Below are 27918 nucleotides of genomic sequence, written 5' to 3'. Positions count from 1 at the left end.
CAAAGTTTGACTGTTGACTCTTATTGACTTTTAGGGTTTGGTCAACAATGTGGCCTTTGAGCTGATAGAGGGGTAAAATGGTCTTTCACCCATAGAGGGTTGAGTCTAGTCCCGAGAGTTGTATTTATGAGAATATTTACTTTGTGTGATTAGGCGGAGGCTAGATCATATTTCCACCGAGTCAAAGATATACCGAGACATCTGAGGTGAGTCTTCTCACTATACTTTACCTAGTGTGGTAACAGAGTTATGTGACAGAGTATTCTAGAGTTATATGTCAGTGTATTTGCATGATATTATGTGTTGTGATTTATTGTGATATGTGATATGCATGATTCAGATTTACAGAGTTAGGACCAGTGGGTTCACAGAGTTATGGGAGAAAGAGGGTCCCACAGAGATATTCGACCAGTGGGTCAACAGAGTTACAGCCTTGAGTGGCTGATATATGTTTATGTGGTATTTTGGGGAACTCACTAAGCATTTATGCTTACAGTGTTATGTGTGGTGTTTCAGGTACCAGTGATGATCGCGGGAAGGCGCCGGCATGACTCGTACACACGCATACTGGAGTTCATATGTTTTGATCTTGGGATTTTGTATTGAGATAATGATGATACAATGTTTTAAAATGTGGATGATAATGAAAATAAATGGTTTTTAAAATGAAAAAAATTGTTTAAATTTTTACGGTGTTTCACCTTGTCTTTCGTAAAATCCTTTCGCCTAGATTTTTAGAAAACCATTTTATTGAAAAAAAAATCTTTTAGCCCCTCAGTTTGAGTCCATAAACCCCCGAGGGCGTGTCCGAATCCCTCAAACCAGGGCTCTGATACCAACTGGTAACATTCCAAAATTCAAGCCCAAAAATTTCATTTTTGATTAGTTAATTCATAAAACATTAATTAGAAAACATTGTATCAACACGTCATCTCAAAACCAAGTAGCATATTTAAAACCCACAACCGTGAACAAATGTCATATCAGAGTACAATCCCAGAAAACACCATGCGGAAAATTATATGTGTATGTGTGATACCATGCTACGCCGCCGGCTCCTTCCCCTCGGATGAAGAGGTACCAGAAACCAAAACTGAAACCGTAAGCACAAAGCTTAGTGAGTTCCCCAATCATACCACATACCATACAATACCATCGGTATCTTTCAATCGGTAATCATCATCGGTATCTTTCAACCGGTAATCATCATCAGTATCTTTCAACCGGTAATCATCATCGGTATCTTTCAACCGGTAATCGTCATCGGTATCTTTCAACCGGTAACTGGGAACTATTCCACCCCTACCACTAGCATACAATAGCAAGATATAAGCACACATTCAGACATATCCGGGTACTGACCTACCCCTTGGTCCTAAAGACCACTATCAGGGAAACTATCCCTATCATGTAACATATCATACAGATATATCTCATAACCAAACGCATACCAGACCAAGATAAATTATCACAAAGACAATTATCTTCTAAATACTCCTCAATGGTGGGCCGGAATTGTGGCCTTAGACCCACCCCTGCTGGAAGGTAACTCACCTCGTAGCTGCTGAACTGTGCGGGAATCCTCTGACTGATGCCGTTGCTGCTCTGGAAATCCTCCGGCTATAATCCCCACAAAACACTAAGTCAGAAACTGACATCTGTTTTTAAGGTAAAATGACGATTTTACCCCTTGACCAAGTCAAAGTCAAAGTCAACTTCCAGTTGACCTGACTCGCCGAGTTGGCTTGCCAACTCGCCGAGTCCCTATCCTTCCATCAGACCTCATACCCGTCTCTACTCGTCGAGTTAGGCGATGACTCGACGAGATTTCCTTCTAAAAGAACACCGACTGAATCCACATCTGACTCGCCGAGTTGTATGAACAACTCGTCAAGATCATCATCAACCGATACTCATGTCCTGCCCTGACTCGCCGAGTTGTATGAACAACTCGCCGAGTTCATCATCAACCGATGAACACGTTCTGTCCTTGACTCGCCGAGTTGTATGAACAACTCGTCGAGTACCATGAAGATTGTCTTGGACTCGCTGAGTCCGTTCATGCACTCGCTGAGTTCCATGAATTCCCATAACACTTTGCTTAGTCCAGAACGTTGGGTCACTCCCCGGGACTCCTAAAACCCTTCCACACTCGACTGGCCCTTAAGACCCTCACTGATATGGGACCAAAACCCTTGGACTCCCTGAATCTATCACATTCCTTACTAAGAACTTCGATTTTTGATGTACAACACCTAACCAAATGATATATCCAGGCCCCTAAACTCGATCTAGCACGTAAAGTTACAGACTTTACGTGCATGCATGGGACATTAGAGCTTAAAAGGCTCTAAAATGGTTCTTTTGTTGCATGGGGCCTTCCTTGGTGCAAAAAGCAACCTAGATCTGACTTGTGGCTCATAAAATGACATGATACAAAAGCCCAAACCCCCAACCATGTTTGTAAATATGGTTGGCCACCAAAAATGGCTTATAAAAGCCCTAAATCACCCCAAAGAGGGATCTAACAAGAGAATGAGCAAGTTTTAGACTTTATACCTTCCAAAGACTGCAAATGATGAACCAAACTCGAATCCTTCAGTCCCCTCTTGATCCTTCTATGCTCTTCCTTCTTCCTTGAGATCCAACTTCACAAGAATCACTCAAAAAGCCTTAGTTCTTCACAAAAACGGCTTGGATTTTCTATGAGGAGTGTTTGGGAGCATAAAGGGGAAAAGGAGGCTGGATAAGGTCGTTTAAATAGGGTGCAAACCCCTGGATTAGGGTTTTTGCCCAAACAGCGGCTACTCGCCGAGTCTGAGACTCGACTCGCCGAGTCCGCAACTTAATTCCCGCGCCTCATCCCGCTTCTACTCGGCGAGTCAATCCTTCGACTCGCCGAGTCCAAGGCCAAAAATGCAAAAAGTAAATGAAGATTTAATAATAGAATACATACCAAGAACCTGGTGCTACATCCTAGCGACCGAATCAGGGACTAGTCCCCCTTCTACTGATAGTATCTCAAATAACATAGCAACTAGCAGACTAGTATACTCACATATCTAGAAATCTAGCATACTCACATATCCCACAATAACAGACCAGACAGTTATCACAAAGATAATCGTCCCAACTAACAATTACTAGTGGGTCGGCCTTGGTGCCTTAGACCCACTTCTACTGGAAGGTAACTCACCTCGATGTCATGTAGTGTCTGAACTATCCTCGGCGTGAAGGTTCGCTCTCCTCGACTCCTCAATCCCTACATGACAACCCTCAAGTCATCAAACAGAACATACAACCCTAACTCGGGTCAATGCCAAAACCAGGCAAAGTCAACATTGGTCAAAGTTAACACCCAGTTGACCTAACTCGCCGAGTGGGTCTACCAACTCGTCGAGTCCATACTCCATTAACCTGATCCAACCCCAACTTCACTCATCGAGTCTAGCAAGAACTCGACGGGTCCTCCTTCATTCAAACAATTAGGACCATCTTCATCCGACTCACCGAGTTGTATGAACAACTCGTCGAGTCCATCTTCAAAGATTGGGTGATTGACTTGGACTCGCTGAGTCTGTTCTAGCACTCGCCGAGTCCCATGCTTTCCAGGTCCAAGGCAAACCCTCACCAGGATGAGCGGTCCTTTCACTCAACCAAAACCATTCTAGATGACGTTTTTAGGGGAAAAAGCGTCTCGACTCACCGATTCACCCAAGTGACTAGCTGAGTCCCTCCTTATCCAATACTATACAGTCGATTTCAGTGGGACTTAACACACCAAAACCATAAATTTGGCCTCCTAATGTCCATTTTACATGTAAAGTTCCAAACATGGAACGTGTGCAAGGGGTCTTGGGCCCAAAAAGCTATAAAAGATGGCCTCCAAGGTGCATGGGGTGTTCATCGCAACAAAATGGGCACCTTTGTTCCATAAAACCCCCAATAGACCTGGATCTAAATCATACACTGACTTCCAACACTAAATCCCGAATACAACCTCTCTTAGGCTTAGAAAGATGTAGGAAAAGGCCCAAAAATCAAGATCTATAGACAAAGGTTCAGCTTCATACTTCCAATAAGCTAAAAATGAGCTCCAAACTTTGGATCTTTTTGTTTCCCCTTGGTCTCACAAGCTCCTTTCCTCTTCTCAAGCTTCACAATCCACCAAAAAGCACCAAATTGGCCTTAGAACACACAAAAACGGCTAGGGTTTCGATATGATGTCTTCTGGGAGTATATGGGACGATGGAGGCTGAGATAAGGTGTTTCAATAAGGTGCAAACCCTCAATTTAGGGGTTTTACCCAAACAGCACCTACTCGCCGAGTCAGTCTTCTTACTCGTCAAGTAGTTCACTTAACCTGTTCGCGGATCTCGACTCTACTCGACGAGTTGGGCCTCCAACTCATCGAGTCCCAGACAAAAACACAATAATGTTTGAACTAACTGCGTACCAGGAATCGGGTGTTATAAATCTCCCCCACTTATCTTAAACTTCGTCCTCGAAGTCTGCTGCTCGATCCTGAAAAAGCTTGGGGAAATGTTCCCTCATCTCGTCCTTCGGCTCCCAGGTCCGTTCTTAGCCCTTTCGATGCTGCCACTACACCTTTACCAACTCCACTCTCTTGTTCCTTAGATCCATTGACTTCCTGTCAAGGATTGCCACTGGCCGCTCGATGTAGTTCAGGTTGTCATCAACCTAAATATCCTCCAAAGGCACCACTGCCGAATCGTCCACCAGACACTTCCGCAACTGGGAGACGTGAAAAGTGCTATGAATCTGACTGAGTTCGGCTGGTAGATCCAGCCTATATGCCACCTTGCCCACTCGGGCTATAACCCTGAAGGGTCCAATATACCTGGGGCCCAGCTTGCCATGCTTTCTGAATCGAATAACGCCCTTCCAAGGAGACACTTTCAGGAGTACCATATCCCTGACCTGGAACTCCAGGTCTGACCGACGCTTGTCGGCATAACTTTTCTGCCGACTCAAAGCAGTCTGAAGCCTGCTCCGGACCTGCTGGATCCTTTCCGTAGTCTTGAGTACCACTTCAGAACTCCCCATGACTCTTTGCCCAACCTCTCCCCAGCATTTTGGGGTCCTGCTTGTAACGCCCGTATTTCAGGGCTAAGAATTTTAGATGATGTAATAGTCTAGGTCAACTATTATAACTCTTTTCGAAGTAATAAAGATGAAATATTTGAATACTATGTGGATTATGTGTATTTGTGGGCTTATAACTTAATTATAAATGTATAATTAATAAAGGATAAAAATAAGCGTCAAAATTAAAGTATGAGATAAGCCCAATATCATTACATAAAGTTGCAGTGGTCGAAACAAGGATTCCAGAGATTAAAAAACGCCGAAATCCAAGTTATAACGAAGAAGTTATGACCCGTCGAAGTTTCGCGATGGAACCGGCACGATACCGGGAAGCGTAAATAGTGAATTTATGATAGAGCGAGTTTTAGCCTTAGCGATCTAAACAAAATTCATAGTGTTCGTTAAACCGAGAGCATCCATAAAAAGAACGCCCAAATCTGACTTCGTATGAGATAGTTATGATTTTTCGAAGTTTCGGCTTAGCAGTGTACAGCCCGAAGTTCGAATATTAGATCGAGCGGTTTTTAGCCGACACAAGCTAAACGAGAATCAAAGATCTCATTATTTGTAGCGTAACAATAAAAATACAGACGAAAACGGACGTCGGATGAAGAAGTTATGAATTTTTAAAAGACCAATCTTGTACCGGCCTGTTAATAATATAACTTTTAAATAAAGTCAAAACTAGCCAACGGAGTCTAAACGAAACTTGTAGAGTACGTTCCTGCCTTCGCGTGGATATAAATAACGTCTAAAACGGAGCTTGTACGCGAAAGTTACGAATTTTTAAAGATTGCATTCGAAATTGCGAAGTCAGGAGCGAAATCGATGACGTAGCACATTCCCAGCCGTCCGACGGAGATCAGCCTCGCTCCGGAGTTACGACGCGTCGCTCCTCGCTACGCCCCTCTTCCGAAGTGGGAACGCCCAGCGTACCTTCAGCCTTATCCATCCGATCCGAGTGCGAGACAGCTGGAGTCCATCTGGCAGCCTTATCCGATGAACGCCCCGCGTAGAGCGAACCTACGCCCAGCATAGTGCGAAGCCTCGCACCTATTAATAGGGGTGCGAGGGCAGCCGGTTTCTCACACCAAAAATCAACTCTTTCTCTCACTACTTTCTCTCTCTAAGTGCCCTAAACCCTCCTAAACCCTAGGGAACCCCCTGGCACCCGAAGGAAGCCCCGAGACTCCCAGAGTCCCGAGAAAAAGGGTCTTACGGTTTCGGAAACGCTGCTCCGAGCAAAGCCTGATTTTCTATGAAATCCGCTGTAAGTGAGCTACACCTATGAAATTTTTAATATAACTTTTAAATAATTATAGTAATGTTATTAGGTCCTTAAAATAATTATTTGGGATATTATTATGAGTTATATAGAGTGTTGTTTAACGCTTATATAATAATAATAATAGCTAGACTATTAATTAGCTGCGGTTAACGTTAGACTAAACCCTAGTGGTATTGATACTAGGTTTTGTCGACGGAAAATTATTTTGAGATAACGAAGCGATGTTCAAGTGCAGAGTCACCACCTAATCAGGTGAGTGCATAGTCACTTTCATCTTACACATAGATATGATGTATTTTATATAAATTACGTGCATATTATCTGAATACTTTCTGTCAATGTTGGATGAACGTTTTTATACATGTTTTAAATGATTTAAACTGTATATGTATTTTATATCTACGAAAATGTTGGTGTAAAACATGGGTAGATGTAATAGATGATGTGTGATAAAATGATGAGAGGCATCGATGTTGTTGTTGTTGATTCCAGTCATCTAGTGGAGTATAGATGACGACCACAGACTCTTCTAGATAGTCCAGTGGAACGCTAGCATGCTCGCAACCTGTAGGTGTTTGTGAACGATGTTTTCACTGGTGTACTCCATTCCCCACATGGTTGCCTTAAGGACATTTATTGCCGAGGAATCCCCTTAGCAATAGTGTCCATCCCAATGATGATCATTAGGCTAGGTCCCTTATGATAGGTGTTTAGGGACGTAAAGTGAGGATAACGGGAATGAGTAATCGGGTTATTAAATTAAATAACTTATTTATTGTGGGTTGAAAACCCTATGTGCTCACCAGGCTCCCAAGCCAGACCCACTCAGTTTCTTGTATTACAAGTAGTGGCGCATGAATATAGATGTGATGCCTGGGGATGAGAGATTAAGGGATTTTAGGCATGTAAATACGGAATAATGTAGTAAGGCCTATGTTGTATTGTTTATGCTTATGATCTGTATCGAACATGACATTCCGAGTCTTTTTAATGAAATACATTTCTATGGAAATGCTTTTGATAAATCTTTATCATATTTTGTTTTGGGACAAATTCCGCAACACTTTTATTTAAAATGTTACTCTGATTTTCAAACAAAGCATAAACAAAATCGGTCTTTGCTGGCCGTGAAAATGGGGATGTCACAGTTGGTATCAGAGCATTAGTTTAAGCGAACTAGGAATTTGTAGGTTTTCTAGACTTAAACTTAGAATGCTAAGCGATGATGGTGAGATGTAAGCACTAGCTTATTTAGGAAAGTATGCGTAATATGCTTTATGTGCTAAATGATTTATGTCTTATATGTTGTTATTTGTTCGTATCTATGGTATATTGCTGACCGGATCTAGAACCTTATGTGTTTAGGATTTTAAACGTATGACTACGATATTAGAACTAACATGTAAACGTTTCGGAGGGATAAGGATGATTTAAACGTCAATCCTAAATAAAGATCTAAATTCACCTTATTCGGTGTATAGATCAAGATGGCAACGACCCGTAGCGGAAACGTAAACACAAATGGAAATAGGAACAAACCCCCTCAACCTCTAGTGATACAACAAATACCTATTGTCGAATAAGTGGCACCTGAGCCAATGACGATGGCGGGAGTGCAAGCAATGATCCAGATGATGTTGGATCACCAAATGGAGGAAACAAGGCGTTTACTTCAACAGAACTGAGAAGAACTTACAGTACCAATTGAACAACCCGAGTTGAATGATGGGCAGTCAGAAGGAGGAAACTACAGTGGGACTGTTGGTCAAGCCAACCCACCGATAGTTAGGCGAAACCACCAGGATGGAGGAAATGACGAACGTAGAACAAGGATTTCATGGAATCCAACCCACCGATTCTATCCGGAAGCCCGACGCCGGTGGAAGTCATGAACTAGATCTCCGAGATGGAGACGATGTTTGAGAGTTGCGAGTGTAGCAACAGGCAGAAGACCGCTCTCGCGGTTCCTCTGTTAAAATCTGGAGTACTAAGCTGGTGGAAGCTACTAGCTAATTTAATGCCCAAAGGTGAAGCAAGCAAGATGTCGTGCGAGGATTTTATGGTGCAGTTAAAGATGCAATACTGCTCTGAGCAGGATCTTCTAGAGATCAAAAACGAGTTCCAGAATCTAAAGAAGGGAAGAATGAGCGTTACTGAATACGCTGCGAGCTTTACAGAGAAAATGAAGCTTGTTCCTCACCTCGTCCCAACTGAAATCTCCAAGGTTAACAAGTTTGCCCTCGGATTACCAGCGGACTTCAGTCCAATGGTCAAGCAAACTACCACTCTGAAAGCCGCCATCTGGGCTGCTAAGAATGTGGAGACCCAGATACAAGAGAAGGGTCTGGAGAGAGCGGGGGTGGGAGAGAAAAGGAAATTTGACGGATCCTCAAGGTCCGGTAAGAAGAGTAAATTCACGAAATCTGGTTCGAGAGGAGGAGGAGCCAAAGCAAAATGGTGTGAAAAGTGCAAGAAGAAGCACCAGAGGAAATGTGACGGAGGAGTCACTTGTTTCAAGTGTGGAAAGCCTGGGCACTATGCCAACGAGTGCACATTCACTAAGAAGGTCTGTTATGAGTGCAATGAGGAGGGGCACATTTCGAGGGACTGCCCAAAGAAGAAGGAGGCAGTAAGACCCAATATTCCACCAAAGCCGAAGGCAAGAGCCTTCCAGATGATGCTCGAGGCTGCGAAAGAGGCAGCAGACGTCGCTTCAGGTACCTTTCTTGTAAATGGTTTGCCTGCCAATATACTATTTGATTACGGAGCAAACTACTCCTTTGTGTCACATAAGTTTGGTGGGAAACTAGCATTGCCCGTAGAAAAACTTGATAATGCCTTAGTTGTGGAAGTTGCCAGTGGAAAGTTCATAGCTGTTAGTGATCGTATTAGGAACATCGTCATCGACTTAAACGGAAACGAATTCCACGAAGAGCTATTACCCATAGAGTTAAACGGTTTCGACATCATTTTGGTATGGATTGGCTTAGCGCCAACAATGTTGAGATTCAATGCCGAAAGACGATAGTAAGGGTAAACCCACCCGAAAAAGAGTCATTTATGGTGTACGAGGACAAACACCGAGTAAATTATGGAATCATCTCCCTAATGAAATCCAGAAAATGTTTGTCCAAGGGATGTGCATCATACTTGGCATTCGTAATCGATGCTAAGAGGGAAAAGAAAGAGGTGCAGAATATAGCGGTTGAGTGTGATTATTTGGAAGTCTTTCCCGAAGATCTTCCCGGATTACCACCTGATAGACAAGTGGAGTTTTGGATAGACTTGTTACCAGGTACAACACCGATAGCAAAGGCACCTTACCGTTAGCACCGACAGAAGGAACTTCAGAAGTTGCCCTGGGCGCTCCAGTGTTATTCGTGAAGAAGAAAGACGGAAGCATGAGGATGTGTATAGACTACCAAGAGCTAAACATGGCAACGGTGAAGAACAAGAATCCATTGCCAAGTATTGATGACCTATTCGATCAGCTGCAAGGTTCGAGCTACTTCTCAAAGATCGATCTTAGGTCAGGATATCATCAGTTGAAGGTAAGAGAGCATGATATTGAGAAAACTGCGTTCAAAACGAGATATGGACACTACGAGTTCTTGGTTATGTCATTTGGACTAACCAATGCTCCAGTAGCATTCATGGATTTGATGAACAGGGTTTGTAAACCATTCCACGATAAATCTTTGATAGTCTTCATCAACGAAATACTGATTTACTCAAGAAGCCAGGAGGAGCATGGCAAGCATCTACGAGAAGTGTTGGAAGTATTAAAGAAGGAGAAGCTTTACGCTAAGTTCTCCATGTATGATTTTTGCATCCGAGAAATCCAATTCTTGGGTCATGTGGTTAACCAGGAGGGAATAATGGTTGACCTAGCAAAAATCAAAGTTGTAATGAAGTGGGAACGTCCAAAGAGTCCCACGGAGATTCGAAGCTTTCTTGGATTAGTTGGATATTATCGACGATTTATCCAAGGCTTTTCTTCAATAGCTGATCCATTGACAGCTTTAACCCATAAAGGAGCTACATACACATGGAGTGAGAAGCACGAAGAAGCGTTCGAGAAGCTAAAGAAAAAGTTATGTGAAGCACTGATACTTTCTCTACCCGATGGAGTTGAAGACTTTGTAGTATACAGTGACGCATCTGGAGTCGGGTTGGGTTGTGTTCTGACCCAAAGAGAAAAGATGATAGCATACGCATCTCGACAATTGAAGGAGCACGAAAAGAACTAACCCACTAATGATCTAGATTTGGCAGCGGTAGTATTTTCCTTAAAGATATGGAGGCATTACCTCTATGGCACGAAGTGAAAACTTTTCACTGATCATAAGAGTCTCCGGTATCTCTGTAATTAGAAGGAATTGAATATGAGGCAACGACGTTGGCTGGAATTGCTCAAGGACTACGACTGTGAGATACTTTACCACCCCGGTAAAGCAAACGTTGTCGCTGATGCTCTCAGTCGAAAAGTCAATCTTGAAAGGAAAAGGCCAAGAGCATTGAGAATTGAAGTTGTCTCCACGATTATGGAAAGTATCAGGAAAGCTCAAGAAGAAGCTTCAGAAAAGGGTGACCAAAAAGAAGAACGTTTGGGAAAAATGTTGGTGTTCGATACAAAGATCGGATTTGGGTACCTAAGACAGGAGTAATAAGCGACCTTCTGATGGAAGAAGCGCACAAGACCATGTACTCGATTCATCCCGGTAGCACTAAAATGTATAGGGACCTAAAACCCTACTATTGGTGGCCGACGATGAAACTCGATGTTGCGAAGTATGTGGCCGAGTGTGTGACATGTGCAAGAGTTAAGGCACAACATCAGAAACCATATGGGAGTTTAGAACCATTACCTGTACCCAAGGGTAAATGGGAAGACATCACTATGGATTTTGTGACTAGACTGCCCAGGACGAAGAATGGTCACGACATGATTTGGGTGGTCGTGGATCGTTTCACTAAGAGTGCACACTTCATAGCAGCCAACGAGAAGTGTTCTATGGATAAGCTCGCAAATGCTTACGTGAAGGAAATTGTAAGACTTCACGGTGTTCCTCTAACGATTGTATCAGATCGTGATAGTCGTTTCACGTCAAGGTTTTGGAGAAGTATACAAGAGGAATTGGGTACAAAATTATGTTTGAGTACGGATTATCATCCACAGACTGATGGCCAGAGCGAAAGAACGATTCAAACACTGGAAGATTCTGAGAGCATGTACCCTGGAGTTCCAAGGGAACTTGGACGAGAACTTACCTCTGGTAGAGTTTTCCTACAACAACAGTTACCATTCGAGCATCAAGATGGCACCCTATCAAGCCTTGTACGGACAGAAGTGTCATACGCCATCTTGTTGACTTGAGGCTTGGGAAAAGCAGTTTATGGTCCCCGAGATAGCCATGAGACTGCTAAAAAGTTGAAAGTAATCAGGGAGAGGATGTTAGCAGCTCAGGATCGTCAAAAGAGCTATGATGACAAGAAAAGATGACCGATGACTTTCAAAGTTGGGGATTCAATCTTGCTTAAAGTCTCACCGTGGAAGGGACTTATAAGATTCGGGAAACAAGGAAAGTTGAGTCCAAGGTTTATTGGACCGTTCAAAGTTCTTCAGAAGATTGGGAACCATGCTTATAAGCTCGAATTACCTGAAGAACTAGATGGTATTCATAACACCTTCCATGTGTGTTATTTGAGGAAATTCACGGGAGAATTTCCCGACATAATTCCAATCTTAGAGTTAAGAATGGATGAGAATAAGAGGCTGATCGAAGAGCCCGACACAATCGTTGACCGTAATACTAAGAAGTTACGATGCAAGATGGTCGACTTAGTGCTAGTCCGCTGGAAACATTCGAATGGGCCGAATCTCACTTGGGAAACAGAAAGTGACATGATAAGTCGCTACCCACATTTGTTTGCTGATGCATGATTCCGAGACGGAATCATCCTAAAGGGGAGAGAATTGTAACGCCTGTGTATCAGGATTAAGCATTTTAGATGATGTAATAGTCTAGGTCAACTATTGTAACTCTTTTTGAAGTAATAAAGATGAAATATTTGAATACTATGTGGATTATGAGTATTTGTGTGCTTATAACTTAATTATAAATGTATAATTAATAAAGGATAAAAATAAGCGTCAAAATTAAAGGATGAGATAAGCCCGATATCTTTATAGAAAGTTGTAGTGGTCGAAACAAGGATTTCGGAGATATAAAGAACCGAGAGCGTCCATAAAATGAACGCCCAAATCTGACTTCGTATGAGATAGTTATGATTTTTTGAAGTTTCGGCTTAGCAGTGTACAGCCCGAAGTTCGAATATTAGATCGAGCGGTTTTTAGCCGACACAACCTAAATGAGAATTGAAGATCTCGTTATTTGTAGCGTAAAGATAAAAAGACAGACGAAAACGGACGTCGGATGAAGAAGTTATGAATTTTTAACAGACCAATCCTATACGGGCCTGTTAATAATATAAATTTTAAAATAAATCAAAATTAGCCGACGGAGTCTAAACGAAAGTTGTAGAGTACGTTCCCGCCTTCGCGTGGATATAAATAACGTCGAAAACATAGCTCGTACGCGAAAGTTACGAATTTTTAAAGATTGCATTCGACATTGCTAAGTCTGAAGCGAAATCGATGACGTAGCACATTCCCAGCCGTCCGATGGAGATCAGCCTCGCTCCGGATTTACGACGAGTCACTCCTGGCTACGCCCCGCATCCAAAGTGGGAACGCCCAGCGTACCTTCGGCCTTATCCTTCTGATCCAAGTGCGAGACAGTTGGAATCCATCTGGCAGCCTTATCCGATGAACGCCCCGCGTAGAGCGAACCTACGCCCAGCGTAGTGCGAAGCCTCGCACCTATTAATAGGGGTGCGAGGGCAGCCGGTTTCTCACACCAAAAATCAACTCTTTCTCTCACTACTTTCTCTCTCTAAGTTCCCTAAACCCTCCTAAACCCTAGGGAACCCCCTAGCACTCGAAGGAAGCCCCGAGACTCCTGGAGTCCCGAGAAAAAGGGTCTTACAGTTTCGGAAACACTGCTCCGAGCAAAGCCTTGTTTTCTTTAAAATCCGTTGTAAGTGAGCGACGCCTATGAAATTTTTAATATAGCTTTTAAATAATTATAGTAATGTTATTAGGTCCCTAAAATAGTTAGTTGGGCTATTATTATGAGTTATATTGAGTGTTGTTTAACGCTTATATAAAAATAATAATAGCTAGACTATTAATTAGTCACGGTTAACGTTAGGCTAAACCCTAGTGGTATTGATACTAGGTTTTGTCGACGGAAAATTATTTTGAGATAACGAAGCATTGTTCAAGTGCAGAGTCACCACCTAATCAAGTGAGTGCATAGTCACTTTCATCTTACACATAGATATGATGTATTTTATATAAATTACGTGTTATGAGTGCATATTATCTGAATACTTGATGTCTATGCTGGATGAACGTTTTTATACATGTTTTAAATGATTTAAACTGTATATGTATTTTATATCTACGAAAATTGGTGGGTAGAACATGGGTAGATGTAACTGATGATGTGTGATAAAATGATAAGAGGCCTCGATGTTGTTGTTGTTGATTCCAGTCATCTAACGGAGTGTAGATGATGACCACGGACTCTTCTAGATAGTCCAGTGGAACGCTAGCAGGCTCGCAACCTATAAGTGTTTGTGAACGATGTGTTCACCGGTGTACTCCATCCCCCACATGGTTGCCTTAAGGACATTTATTGCCGAGGAATCCCCTTAGCAATAGTGTCCATCCCAATAATGAACCTTAGCCTAGGTCCCTTATGATAGGTGTTTAGGGACGTAAAGTGAGGATAACGGGAACGGGTAATTGGGTTATTAAATTAAATAACTTATTTATTGTGGGTTGAAAACCCTATGTACTCACCAGGCTCCCAAGCCTGACCCACTCAGTTTCTTGTATTACAGGTAGTGGTGCATGAGCATAGATGTGATGTCTTGGGATGAGAGATTAAGGGATTTTAGGCCTGTAAATACGGAATAATGTAGTAAGGGCCTAAGTTGTATTGTTTATGCTTATGATTTGTATAGAACATGACATCCCGAGTCTTTTTAATGAAATACATTTCTATGAAAATGCTTTTGATAAAATCTTTATCATATTTTTTTTGGAAAAAATTTCCGCAACACATTTATTTAAAACGTTACTCTGATTTTCAAACAAAACATAAACAAAATCGGTCTTTTCTGGCCATGAAAATGGGGATGTCTGTAACCCCCCGATTCTCAAGTATTGTTTAAATATGATTTATTGAGTTAAGCTCTACTCGACGAGTTGGTTGACCTACTCGTCGAGTAGCAGCGGGGAGGGATCGCGTGTTAAGTGACCTATTCGACGAGTCCATATTGGGACTCGGCGAGTAGGAGCTGGCAGATGAAACCCTAAATCCCGGGGTTGCACCCCAATTTAAGGGAGCCTCAGCCTCCTTTGGCCTCTCTGCGGTCTTTGAGAGCTCCTTAAAACCCTAATACGTGTGTGTGTGTGCCCATTATGTGTTTGAAGCTTGAAGAGAGGATCTTTAAAGGTAGAAGGCTTGGAGGAGAAGGATATTGGAGCAAGTAGAGTGTGGGAATCAACACTTATCTCAGTTATCATCTTCTGTAGGTAACCAAATCACCTTTTTCCTTGTGAATCTCTTCTATTGGTTGAGTTTTAGGATTTTGGAGAGATATTAAGTTGGAAGGTTGAGCTATGGGCTAGCTCTGAGGTTGTAACTTCGAATGGACTCAGCGAGTCGCAAGGTTGACTCGACGAGTCACATGAAGATGGTCGTGAACTCGACGAGTTGGATGAACAACTCGGCGAGTCCGATGAAGATTACCATAAGACTCTACGAGTTGAAGAACAAATCGAAGAGTCGGATGAGTTTTCCCTAGGATATGTATGTGTTTGTATTCGTTGAGTTGCAAGGAGGGAACTCGACGGGTGACCTTAAAGTTTGGGCAAGAATCAAAGGAACTCGACGAGTCACCCCGATGACTCGGCGAGTTGGAATGTGCTTCAAGGAACTCGGCGAGTAGCCGGGGGTACTAGTCAAGTTGGGGGTCAACATGGGCTATTGACCTTGACTGAGGACTTTGACTTTGATCAGGGGTTGACTAGTGGTTTATGGAGTACCTTATAAGGTTAAGGACTCATGAGTATTTTGTACTATGATCATAGGTGGTGGAGCATGTGTCAAGTCATCCGAGAGTTGGAGTTTATCTTCCGAGTCGACATCTGCAAGGTAAGTTATCCTCACTATATCGATAGGGTCTACGGCACCAAGGCCATCCCTTTTAGTTGTTATTGTTATGGTATGCTACATGTGGTTATGATTTGTTAGATCAGAATCAGGGTAGACGGTATGTTATGATCTTATGATCCGTAAGGATTGGTATGTTAGTGACATGCTAGGTCGGTACTCTAGTTACGAGAGAATTCTATGATTGATGATCAGTGATATAAATATGTTTGATGTTTGTTATGCCAGTATATGATTGTTATGCACACATGGTTATTTGTTTGTTGGTTGGGTTGAGGCGGTCCTGCTTTATGCTGAAGGCCAACATACCCTATGAGCGGTCCGGGGAGACTGCAGGCCCATGTGGCGGACCAGTCATGCCGAAGGCTTGGGATAGATTCAAATAGACTGTAGGCCCAGTAGGGCGGTCCAGTCAGGCCGATGGCCCAGTATGCATGTGGATTGATTGATTGTTACTGATATGGCATTGTCAGTGTGGTATTGGTATTTTGGGGGTAGCTCACTAAGCCCCCGGGCTTACAGTTTTAGTTTATTGTTTTAGGTACTTTAGGAGATCATGGCAAGGCGAAGGCGTGACCGTACCACTCCTCATCCTTATGTTATGATTTTGGGATACTCTGATGGATATTGATTTGAAAACTTTTTTTGTAACGATGCTATTTGATTTTATTTACGATCAAAAAAGTTTAAATTTGGTGTAAATTTTATGGATGTTACAAGTTGGTATCAGAGCCTTGGTTTAAGTGAATTGGAGGAACACTCGTGTTAATCCAGTCTCAAATCAAGGAGATTTTCAGAAAGTAAGTTTTTAAAATGGTTTTCAAAATAAAGGATGGAGGATGCAGAGGGTACTATCAGCCGGAGCCTGTAAGTAAACCCCAAAATACCATATAGTTATTTGATATTCTGATATGTTAAAACAGCATGCTAGTGCTAGGCTATGGATCTTCAGGAATCGCATGATAGATTTGTCTGATTATATGATGTCTATTAGCCTAGGGATTTCTTGTATATGGAATTGACATCATAACTGTAGATGTTTAGTGTATGCATCACGGATGTGCATAATAAAGACCTTATAGCCTGAGAATGTTGATTTGGCCTTCGGGTAGGAAAGGATATTCGAAAGTCTATTGGGTCTAGCGTTATGTGCAGCTAGCATACACTAGCGCTGCAGGGATGATGGAAGTTTTATGGGTATGTGAGTCAAGAGAAGTGGTGAGACTAGATGCGAGATAGTTGGTATTCCTCTAGAAGTGAGGGTTGAGCGCATTTCTATGTTGATTATAGTATTAGGGCGTTGTGGTGATACTTGAGACAAATATGGGTAGTTGTGGAAGGTAGTATATGTTCGTACTACTGGAAGCACAGGACCCATACGCGTAGCAAGGAAGTCACAACCCCTGGGATTTGTGGGTTTTGGTCTCCCGATATTATGTTGTTTATCTGATGTCTTGAGTGTACCTTTCAGTATGGTGGTGACAAGACGTTTTGCTGTTGGATGCCAAGATCCGGGAGATTCTGCACGATGAGGTCGTTGCGGCTTTCCGAGCGCATCTACCAGAGATGTTTGGGTCGATCAAGACCGCGATGGTTGAGTATTTTGATGAGCGATATGCAGCTCTGGCAGACACAGCAGCCGATGCAGCCACTTCGGCTGTAACTGCGGCAGGGGTTGGAGGAGGAGTCGGCAGGGCTTTCCGATACCGGGACTTCGATTATACGAAGCCCCCGACATTTGATGGTACACAGGATGCGATCAGAGCTATGCGGTGGTAGTCTGGCATGGAGGGTTGTTTCTTCACGTGCCCATGTCCTGCTGACCAGAAGGTCAGGTGTGCTCTGAACCTACTCAGGCTCGGGGCAAAGGACTGGTGGAGATTGATGACAGGTTCATATTCTGATGATCAGCGGGCTGCTATACCTGGGAGCAGTTACAGGATATGTTTCGCACCCGCTACGTTCCGCGCGTGGAAGGGGAGCGACTTGCTCAGGAGTTTTTGACATTGAGATAGGATGGGAAACTTGTGATGGAGATTACCCGGATGTTCACTGAGATAGCTATGTTTTTCCCAGATTTTGCGTTAGATCAATCTCAGATGAGTCGTTATCTGAGTATGCTCAAGACGGATATACGGCAGTTTGTGGCTACACAGAGTTGTGATACCCTCCTAGATCTACAGGAAGCCGCAAGGCGGCGTGAGTTGGAGATAGAGCTGCAGCTGAAGGAGCAGCGTCAGACGCCGGCACCTAAGCGGTCTAAGACCGCTGATACACGGTTTGGGGGTCAGCAGAGCCGCACTAGTGGAAAGTGTGGCAGGGTTCATTCGGGAGTTTGTAGAGTAGGTGGTGGGTGCTACAAATGTGGCAAGGAGGGGCACTATGCCAGGGACTGCCGTCAGTCCGCCCCTCCCGTGGATATGATGATTTGTTACCATTGTCATCAGGTTGGTCATGTGAAGACCAACTGTCCGCAGCTCGCCGCCAAGTTGGCGCAGGGTTCTGTGCCAGCTACTGTGAGGATTGGATATGGGAGGCCAGTCAAGGTGGAGCCTCCGAAGGCTCAGGTTCGCGCCTTCCAGCTCACAGCCGAGGAGGCCAAGGCAGCACCGTATGTGGTTGCCGGTACGTTTCTATTCTCAGTCTTAGTTATTGTATTTTTGTTATGCTCATTGATTGTACCTGTGGTTAGGTACGTTTTTAGTGAACTCTTTGCCCGATTTGGTATTATTTTACTCGGGGGCGAGTCATTCGTTTGTATCTCAAACCCTCTTTAGAGGATTCAGTGTGTCGACAGATGATCTTGAGTGTCCGTTGCGAGTTTCGATCGCCAACGAGCACGGGGTTTCTGCTTCTTCAGTCTACCGAGGATGCGAGTTGGAGATTTTCGGGGTGCCCTTCCCAATAAATTTGATTCCTATCCCAATGGGGGATGTATGCGTGATTGTAGGGATGGATTGGCTTAGCCGTTTTGGCGCCATGATCGACTGTGAGTGACAGTGGGTGGTGGTTCGAACCCCAAGCGGGGGAGAACTAGTAGTATATGGTGAGGGCACCAGGTCGGGATCAGGGTTTTGTTCGGAAGCCAGGACTCGACAGTATATTTAGCACGGGTGTGTCGGTCATTTGGCGTATGTGGTAGATACACGGGTTAGAGAGCAGCTCTCGGTTTCAGAGGTCCCGATGGTTAGAGAGTTTGCTGATGTGTTTCCGAAGGAGTTACCCGGAGTGCCTCCGGTGACGCAGGGTGAGTTCAGGATTGATCTAGTGCCAGGTGCGGCCCCTAACACCAAGGCGCCATACCGTTTGGCACTGCCTGAGATGCAGGAGCTATCATCTCAGTTGCGATGCTGCTAGGTAAGCAGTTTATTCGTCCGAGCAGTTCACCCTAGGCGAGAACGGTTGTATACCAAGTTCTCGAAATGCAAGTTTTGGTTACGAGAGGTCCAGTTCCTCGGACATCTCGTTAACCACGAGAGGATTTTGGTCGGTCCGGCCAAGGTGGAGGCGGTTATGCAATGGGAGACTCCGAAATCTCCCTCATACATCAGGAGTTTCTTGGATTTAGCAGGGTATTCTCGGAGATTCATTCATGATTTCTCCAAGATTGTGGTACCACTCACTCATCTAACGAGGAAGTGGGTGGATTTCCGATGGGGCCCTGAGCAGAAGAGGGCGTTTGAGACCCTCCGGCAGTGTTTATGCGAGGCGCCGGTCTTGACACTCCCCGAAGGAGTTGAGGATTTTGTGGTATATTGTGATGCGTCCATCACAGGCTTGGGAGCAGTCCTCATGCAAAGAGGGCGGGTGTTAGCCTATGCATCACGGCAGCTGAAGCCACATGAGACGAGATACCCTACGCACGATCTTGAGTTGGAAGCGGTGGTTTTCGCTCTCAAGATTTCGAGGCATTAACTGTACGGGGTCCGATGTACTATATATATGGATCACAAGAGTTTGAGGCACATCATGGATCAGCCGAACCTGAATATGAGGCAACGCAAGTGGCTGGATGTGGTCAAGGACTATGATTGTGAGATCCTTTACCATCCTGAATATGAGGCAACGCAAGTGGCTGGATGTGGTCAAGGACTATGATTGTGAGATCCTTTACCATCCTAGTAAAGCGAATGTGGTTGCGGATGCTTTGAGTCGCAAGTTAGTTGGGTCCTCTACCCCAGCCAGGTGTATGAGGATAGCGGTGAATTCCCCACTGGTGGGCTTGGTCGGGGATGCCCAGATTGAGGGTATGAGACCAGATAACTAGAAGTTGGAAAGGATTAAGGGGGAAAGCGCCCAGTTTGTTCAAGATAGTCGCGGATTGTTGACCGTTTATGGTCGGGTTTGGGTTCCGATGTACGGAGGGGTCCGGTAGACACTGATGGAGGAGGCTCATAAGTCTCTTTTTTTATTCACCCGGGAGCCACCAAGATGTACCATGATTTGAGTTCGAGTTATTGGTGGCCTGGTATGAAGCGAGATATCGCTTGGTTTGTTGAGAGGTGCTTAACCTATAGGATGGTCATGGCTGAGCATCAGAGGCCGCATGGCAAGTTGCAGCCTCTGGAGATTCCCGTGTGGAAATGGGAACGGATCGAAATGCATTTCATCACGAGGTTGCCGAAGACGGCAAAGGGGTTCGATGCTATATGGGTCATCGTAGATCGATTGACCAAGAGTGCCCATTTCCTAGCCATACGGGAGAGTTCGTCGACAGAGAATTTGGCCGACCTATACGTCAGAGAGATTGTCTCTCGCCATGGGGTTCCAGTTTCTATCGTTTCCGATCGAGATGTCAGGTTTACTTCCCGCTTTTGGCAGAAGTTCCATGAGGAACTGGGTACGCGGCTGCATTTTAGCACGACGTTCCATCCGCAAACTGATGGGCAAAGTGAGCGGACCATTTAGACCCTCGAGGAGATGTTGAGGGCATGCGTCATTGATTTCGGTGGGAGTTGGGATTCCCACCTACCGCTTGCAGAGTTCGCCTACAACAACAGCTATCATTCCAGTATTGGCGCTCCGCCTTTCGAGCTGTTGTATAGGCAGAAATGTAGGACCCCATTCTGCTGGGGCGAGGTTGGGCACAGGGTGATGGGTCGGACAGAGGTAGTTTTGCAAACTACTGATAAGATACAGCAGATTAGACAACGACTGCAGACCTCTTAGAGTCGGCAGAAAAGTTATGCCAACCGACGCCGATCTGAGCTGGAATTTCAGGTGGGCGACATGGTTCTCCTGAAGGTCTCACCCTGGAAGGGTGTGATCCGCTTCAGGAAGAGGGGAAAATTGGGTCCCCGTTATATTGGGTCGTTTAGGATTGTTTCCAGGGTTGGCAAGGTGGCTTATAAACTAGAGCTTCCGGAGGAGCTTAGCCGGATCCAAAGCACATTTCATGTTTCGCAATTGCAAAAATGCATTATGGACCAGGAGGCAGTGGTATCGTTGGATGATATTCAGGTCGATGAGCGCCCTAACTATGTGGAGAGGCCTGTGGCTATTTTGGAAAGGAAGAAGAAGATTATGCGGAACAAGGAAATACCTTTAGTAAAGGTATAGTGGGAACATCAGAGGGGATCCGAGTGGACATGGGAGCCGGAGGCGGAGATGCGCGAGCATTACCCGGCATTGTTTATCCCAGCGGACTTCGGGGGCAAAGTCTAGTTCAAGTGGGGGAGAGTTGTAAAACCCCGATTCTCAGGTATATATTGTTTAAATATGATTTATTGGGTTAAGCTCTACTCGACGAGTTGGTTGACCTACTCGTCGAGTAGCAGCGGGGTGGGATCGTGTGTTAAGTAACCTACTCGACGAGTCCATATTGGGACTCGGCGAGTAGGAGCTGGCAGATGAAACCCAAAATCCCAGGGTTGCACCTTTATTTAAAGGAGCCTCAGCCTCCTTTGGCCTCTTTGTAGTCTTTGAGAGCTCCTTAAAACCCTAATATGTGTGTGTGTGTGCCTCTTTGTAGTCTTTGAGAGCTCTTGTGAATCTCTTCTATTGGTTGAGTTTTAGGGTTTTTGTGAGATATTAAGTTGGAGAGATGAGCTATGGGCTAGATCTGAGGTTGTAACTTCAGACCTAGACCCTCCTTGGATTCTAGAAGCATAAAGTTACAATTTTGGTCATAATTGACGTCCCTATTGAGCATGAAGCTCCATTAAGAACTTAAAATGGGAATTTAGAGCCTTTATAGCCATGCATGCACGTAAAGTTTGCAACTTTACATGATAAGCATGCCCTAGAAGCTTGGATCTGTAATTTGGAGCCGCTGCATGGCTCAAATCAAGTCTGTACAGGAAAAGGACTGAATGGACTCGGTGAGTCGCAAGGTTGACTCGGCGAGTCACATGAAGATGGTCGTGAACTCAATGAGTTGGATGAACAACTCGGCGAGTCCGATGAAGATTACCATAAGACTCGACGAGTTGAAGAACAACTCGACAAGTCGGATGAGTTTTCCATAGGATATGTATGCGTTTATATTCGTCGAGTTGCAAGGAGGGAACTCAGCGGGTGACCTTAAAGGTTGGGCAAGAATCGAAGGAACTCGACGAGTCACCCCGATGACTCGGTGAGTTGGAATGTGCTTCAAGGAACTCGGCGAGTAGCCGGGGGTACTCGGCGAGTTGGGGGTCAACATTGGTAGTTGACCTTGACTGAGGACTTTGACTTTGATCAGGGGTTGACTAGTGGGTTATGGAGTCCCTTATAAGGTTAAGGACTCATGAGTATTTTGTACTATGATCATAGGTGGTGGAGCCTGTGTCAGGTCATCCGAGAGTTGGAGTTTATATTCCGAGTCGACATCTGCAAGGTGAGTTATCCTCACTATAACGATAGGGTCTACGGCACCAAGGCCGACCCTTTAAGTTGTTATTGTTATGGTATGCTACATGTGGTTATGATCTGTTAGATTGGAATCAGGGTAGACAGTATGTTATGCTCTTATGATCCGTAAGGATTGGTATGTTAGTGACATGCTAGGTCGGTACTCTAGTTACGAGAGAATTCTATGATTGATGATCAGTGATATAAATATGTTTGATGTTTGTGTAAGCCAGTATATGATAGTTATGTGCACATGGTTATTTTCTTATTGGTTGGGTTGAGGCGGTCCTACTTTGTGCTGAAGGCCAACATACCCTATGAGCGGTCCGGGGAGACTGCAGGCCCACGTGGCGAACCAGTCATGCTGAAGGATTAGGATAGATTCAAATAGACTATAGGCCTAGTAGGGCGGTCCAGTCAGGCCGATGGCCCAGTATGCATGTGGATTGGTTGATTGTTACTGATATGGCATTTTCAGTGTGATATTGGTATTTTGGGGGTAGTTCACTAAGCCCTCGGGCTTACAGTTTCAGTTTATTGTTTCAGATACTTCAAGAGATCATGGCAAGGCGAAGGCGTGAGCGTACCGCTCCTCATCCTTATGTTATGATTTTGGGACACTCTGATGGATATTGATTTGAAAACTTTTTTGTAAACGATGCTATTTGATTTTATTTACGATCAAAAAAGTTTAAATTTGGTGTAAAATTTATGGATGTTACAATGTCACACTGCACTTCCTCCCATACAACATCTCGAAAGGAGGACGATCGATACTCACATGATAACTATTGTTATAGGAGAACTCAGCCAACGGAAGGTAAGTATCCCAACTACCTCCGAAGTCTAAAACACACGCCCACAACATATCCTCCAGAGTCTGGACAGTTCACTCGCTCTGACCATCCGTCTGTGGGTGAAAGGTGGTGCTAAAATGCAGTCGAGTACCCAACTCGTCATGAAACTGCTTCCAAAACCGGGAAGTGAACCGCACATCCCTGTCTGAAATCACTGAAACTGGCACCCCAAGCCGCGCCACTACCTCCTGGATATAAATGTCGGCCACCTTTTCGACCGAAATACTCTCCTAAATCGGAAAAAAATGGGCACTCTTGGTCAATCGATCGGCGATGACCCAAATCGAATCCACTCCTCACGCAGTCCTGGGAAGCTTCGTAATGAAGTCCATAGTAATATCCTCCCACTTCCACAACGGGATATCCAACGGCTGGACCTTGTCATGAGGTCTCTGGTGCTCAGCCTTGACCTTCCTATAGGTTAGGCACCTCTCTACGAACCAAGCTACATCCCTCTTCATACATGGCCACCAATAATCAAGACGAAGATCCCTATACATCTTTGTCGCTCTTGGATGGATAGAGAACCTGAATTTGTGCGCCTCCGCCATCAATACCTGGCACACACCCCCATGATAAGGGACCCACACCCTACGATGAAGAGTCAACAATCCTTGGCTATCATAGTTGAAGGAGGAAACCTGACCCACAATTCGCTCGCTCTTCCAATGTTCCTCCTTCATGGCCTCCTGTTGGGCCTCCTGAATCTGCTCCAACAATGGAGTCACAACTGTCATCCTCAAACAGATGTCCCTGATCGGCGCTGCCTTACGAATAAGCACATCGGCCGCAACATTGGCCTTCCTTGAGTGGTAGAGGATCTCGCAATCATAATCATTCACCGCATCAAGCCACTGACGTTGTCTCATATTTAGATTCGGCTGGTCCATGAGATAACTCAGGCTTTTGTGGTCCGTGTAAATGGTACAACGAACCCCATAGAGGTAATGGCGCCAAATCTTGAGGGCGAAAACAACAACCCCCAGCTCCAAATCGTGCGTCGGATAATTCGCCTCGTGAGGCTTCAGCTACCTCGAAGCGTAAGCTATAACATGCCCCCTCTGCATCAACACCGCACCCAAACCCGAGATGGACGCATCGCAACAAAATCCTCCATGCCCTCCAGCAGGGCTAAGATTGGCGCCTCACACAATTTCTCTCTCAATGTCTCAAACGCAGCCTGCTGCTCAGGCCCCCAACGAAAGACCATGACTTTCCTCGTCAACCGGGTTAAGGGCACGACTATCTTGGAGAAGTCCTAAATGAATCTCCGATAGTAGCATGCCAGTTCCAAGAAGCTCCGAATCTCAGATGGAGACCTCGGAACCTCCCACCTCATCACGGCCTCCACCTTGGATGGGTCAACTGAAATCCCGTCCTGGTTGACAAGGTGCCCAAGAAACTGAATCCCGCGCAACCAGAACTCACACTTGGAGAACTTAGCATACAATCTCTCCCTCCTCAAAGTATCCAAAACCTCCCGCAAGTGCTCCTCATGCTGCTCTCGCATCTCGGAATAAACCAAGATGTCATCGATGAAAACTATCACAGACCGATCCAACATCGGTCTGCACACGTGGTTCATGAGATCCATGAACGCGGCAGGAGAATTGGTGAGCCCGAAAGGCATCACCACGAACTCATAGTGGCCATAACGTGTCTGAAACGCAGTCTTCTACACATCCTCCTCTCTGACCCTCATCTGATGATATCCTGAACGCATATCAATCTTGGAGAACCAAGACGCTCCCTGTTGTTGGTCAAAGAGGTCATTAATCCTTGGGAGTGGGTAACGGTTCTTTACTGTTACCTTATTCAGCTCCCGGTAGTCTATACATATCCGATGCGACCCATCCTTATTCTTCACAAACAGAATCAGGGCTCCCCAGGGTGAACTGATCGGTCTAATGAATCCATTGTCTAACAGCTCCTGCAACTATGTAGACAACTCCTGCATTTCAGGAGGAGCCAGCCGATATGGTGCCTTGGCTATCGGAGCCCCACCAGGGACTAGGTCGATCCTGAACTCTACCTGCCTCTCTAGAGGTATCCCAAGCAACTCCTCGAGGAAAACATCTGCAAACTCTTGCACCACGGGCACATCGCCCACCGTCGCCTTACCCGCCTCCAGGGTATCCATAACATAGACGACAAATCCTAAGCAACCCTACTAAAGGTAGCGCCTAGCTCTCGCTGCTGAACATAAAGCTGGTCCCTGTTGTGGCCTCTCGCTCTGAATTACCAGCTCTCCCCCACCGGGGGTCCTGATCCGCACCAACTGCTACGCGCAATCAATCACTGCCCCGTTAGGGCTTAGCCAATCCATACCAATAATAATCTTGTTCCCCCGTAAAGATATGGGAACCAGATCTACCAGATAACGCTCCTCGAACAGCCTCAAAACACAATCTCGGTAGACCTCTGATGCTCGCACTGACCAGTCGTCTGCAATCTCGACCTCTAGAGGTCCAACATGTCCGAAGACTTAGGAAACTTCTTGCTAAACGCAAGAGAGACAAACAATCAGGTAGCACCCGAATCAAACAATACCTGAACTGGGATACCGTTCACATCGAACGATCCTAAACAGAGCACATACATAACATATCAAAATCACAGCGACATAACATAAAAGCATAAGAAAGAAATTGTACCCATCACCACATCGAGTGCAGCACGTGCCTCCTCATCTGTCAACTAAAATGCTCGGCTCCTCACCACTGGAGCCTCTACCTTGGTCTTCTGGCCATCCGTGACCCGTGCTGACGCTGGGGTCGGCGCCGCCGTTGGCGCTGCTGTTGTCGCTGCTGTCAATCTAGGGCAGTTGGCCTTCTTATGGCCCCTCTAATTGCAATGGAAGCAAATTAGGTGTGACATCTGAACTGTGGGGGCGGGGAAGTACAATCCCTGCCAAATTTCCCCGTCTTGCCACACTTCTAGTAGCCCGACGATCCCGCTCTACAAGCTCGCTCATGCGGTCTGCCGCATTTCCTGCAGCGGCTCTGGCCCGGCTAGCCCTTTGACCTAATGTCGAATCCCTTGGGTTTCTTCCCCGAAACCCCTGTCACCTGCTCAGTCTCTACTTTCCTCTTCTGGAAATGCTCCAAATCGAGCTCCCTCTCCCGCGCATTGGCAATCATGGACTCTAGGGTCGGGCAGGCTGAATAGCTGACATGCTCCCGAATATCAGCCCTCAACATCTCATGATAGCGGGTCTTCCGCATCTCCTCATCCCCCATATACTGGGGGTACCAACAAGGCCCTCTCTCTAAACTTAGCGGTGATGTCCGCCACTGTCTCAGTCATCTCCCTCATATCTAGAAACTCCCTGGCCAGCTGTTGAAGCTCCACAGCCGGCGCAAACTCAGCCATGAATCTAGTCACGAAATCTGACCACACCATAGCCTCAATGGCTGCGGCTCCCAACGAGTCGCCAACCGACTCCCACCAGTCTCTATCTCTATCCCTCAGACATCCCGCAGCAAAGCGTACCTTCGACCCTTCCAGGCAGAAGCTTGTCAACTGCGCAGACTCAATGCTTGCGATCCATCTCCTGGCAGCAATGGGGTCCTTCACCCCGTGAAAATCCGGCGCACCACTCCCTCTGAAGTCCTTGAAGGATAGTGTACGTGTACCCGCGTGGCCAGACGCCAAATCACTCCTGAATGCTCGGAGGCGATCCTCCATCAGCTCGATAATCCCCTCCTTGATCGACCCGAAAATAACCGGGGTCGACTCAAGGATACCTCTCGTGATCTCGGACGTGATGAGCTTGCGTAACCCGTCATCAACCTGCTCGGATCCTACCCCCGAGCTTAATCCTGATCCTAAGCCTCCTGCTCCATGTCGTGTTACCACCATACTGAAAATAAACACGTAAATGTCAGGATCATACATACTCCTGAGAGGCCTCACACACTCTCCCGGTTTCCTGGTTCCATCTCGACCCTCCTTGACTCGAGTACGGATCCTCTGCTTTCAGTAGTACGGGCCCATACTACCTTCCACATCTATCCATACTTTCCTCAAGGATTGCCTCAATTTCACCAAGTCCCCTTACTGATATCCCTTTCCATCTGATCTCATCCTAGGCTTTCCTAGAGCACCCTCTGACCTACTCTCCGCCATCAGCTGCACTAGGAGTCCCTCCTTCCCTTCCTTAACTAGCTCGAAAATATTGTTACATATCCGCTCACTAGTTAGTTAAAGTTAGCCGGGACCCCCTTAGCACAAAGCAAGCGGTATTCATGCATTGAGTAACCACATCAGGCATAACCTAATCAGGCTATCCTACCGCTGGCTAAACAACCCTATCATACAGCTCATATAACAAGCATTAAAGGCATCCTCCTAGATCCTCAGCCCTAATCTAGCATGCAGTTCTCAGAATCATATACCAGGCATACAAAGCATCCTCCTAGATCCTTAGCCCTAATCTAGCATGCAGTTCTCAGAATCATATATCAGGCATACAAGGCATCCTCCTATATCCTTAGCCCTAATCTAGCATGCACTTCTCAGAGTC

This window comes from Lactuca sativa, chromosome 1, assembly GCF_002870075.4.
Source record: "Lactuca sativa cultivar Salinas chromosome 1, Lsat_Salinas_v11, whole genome shotgun sequence".
Taxonomy (NCBI): Eukaryota; Viridiplantae; Streptophyta; class Magnoliopsida; order Asterales; family Asteraceae; genus Lactuca; species Lactuca sativa.
The sequence above is the reverse complement of the archived record's forward strand: the minus strand, read 5'-3'. Positions refer to the sequence as shown.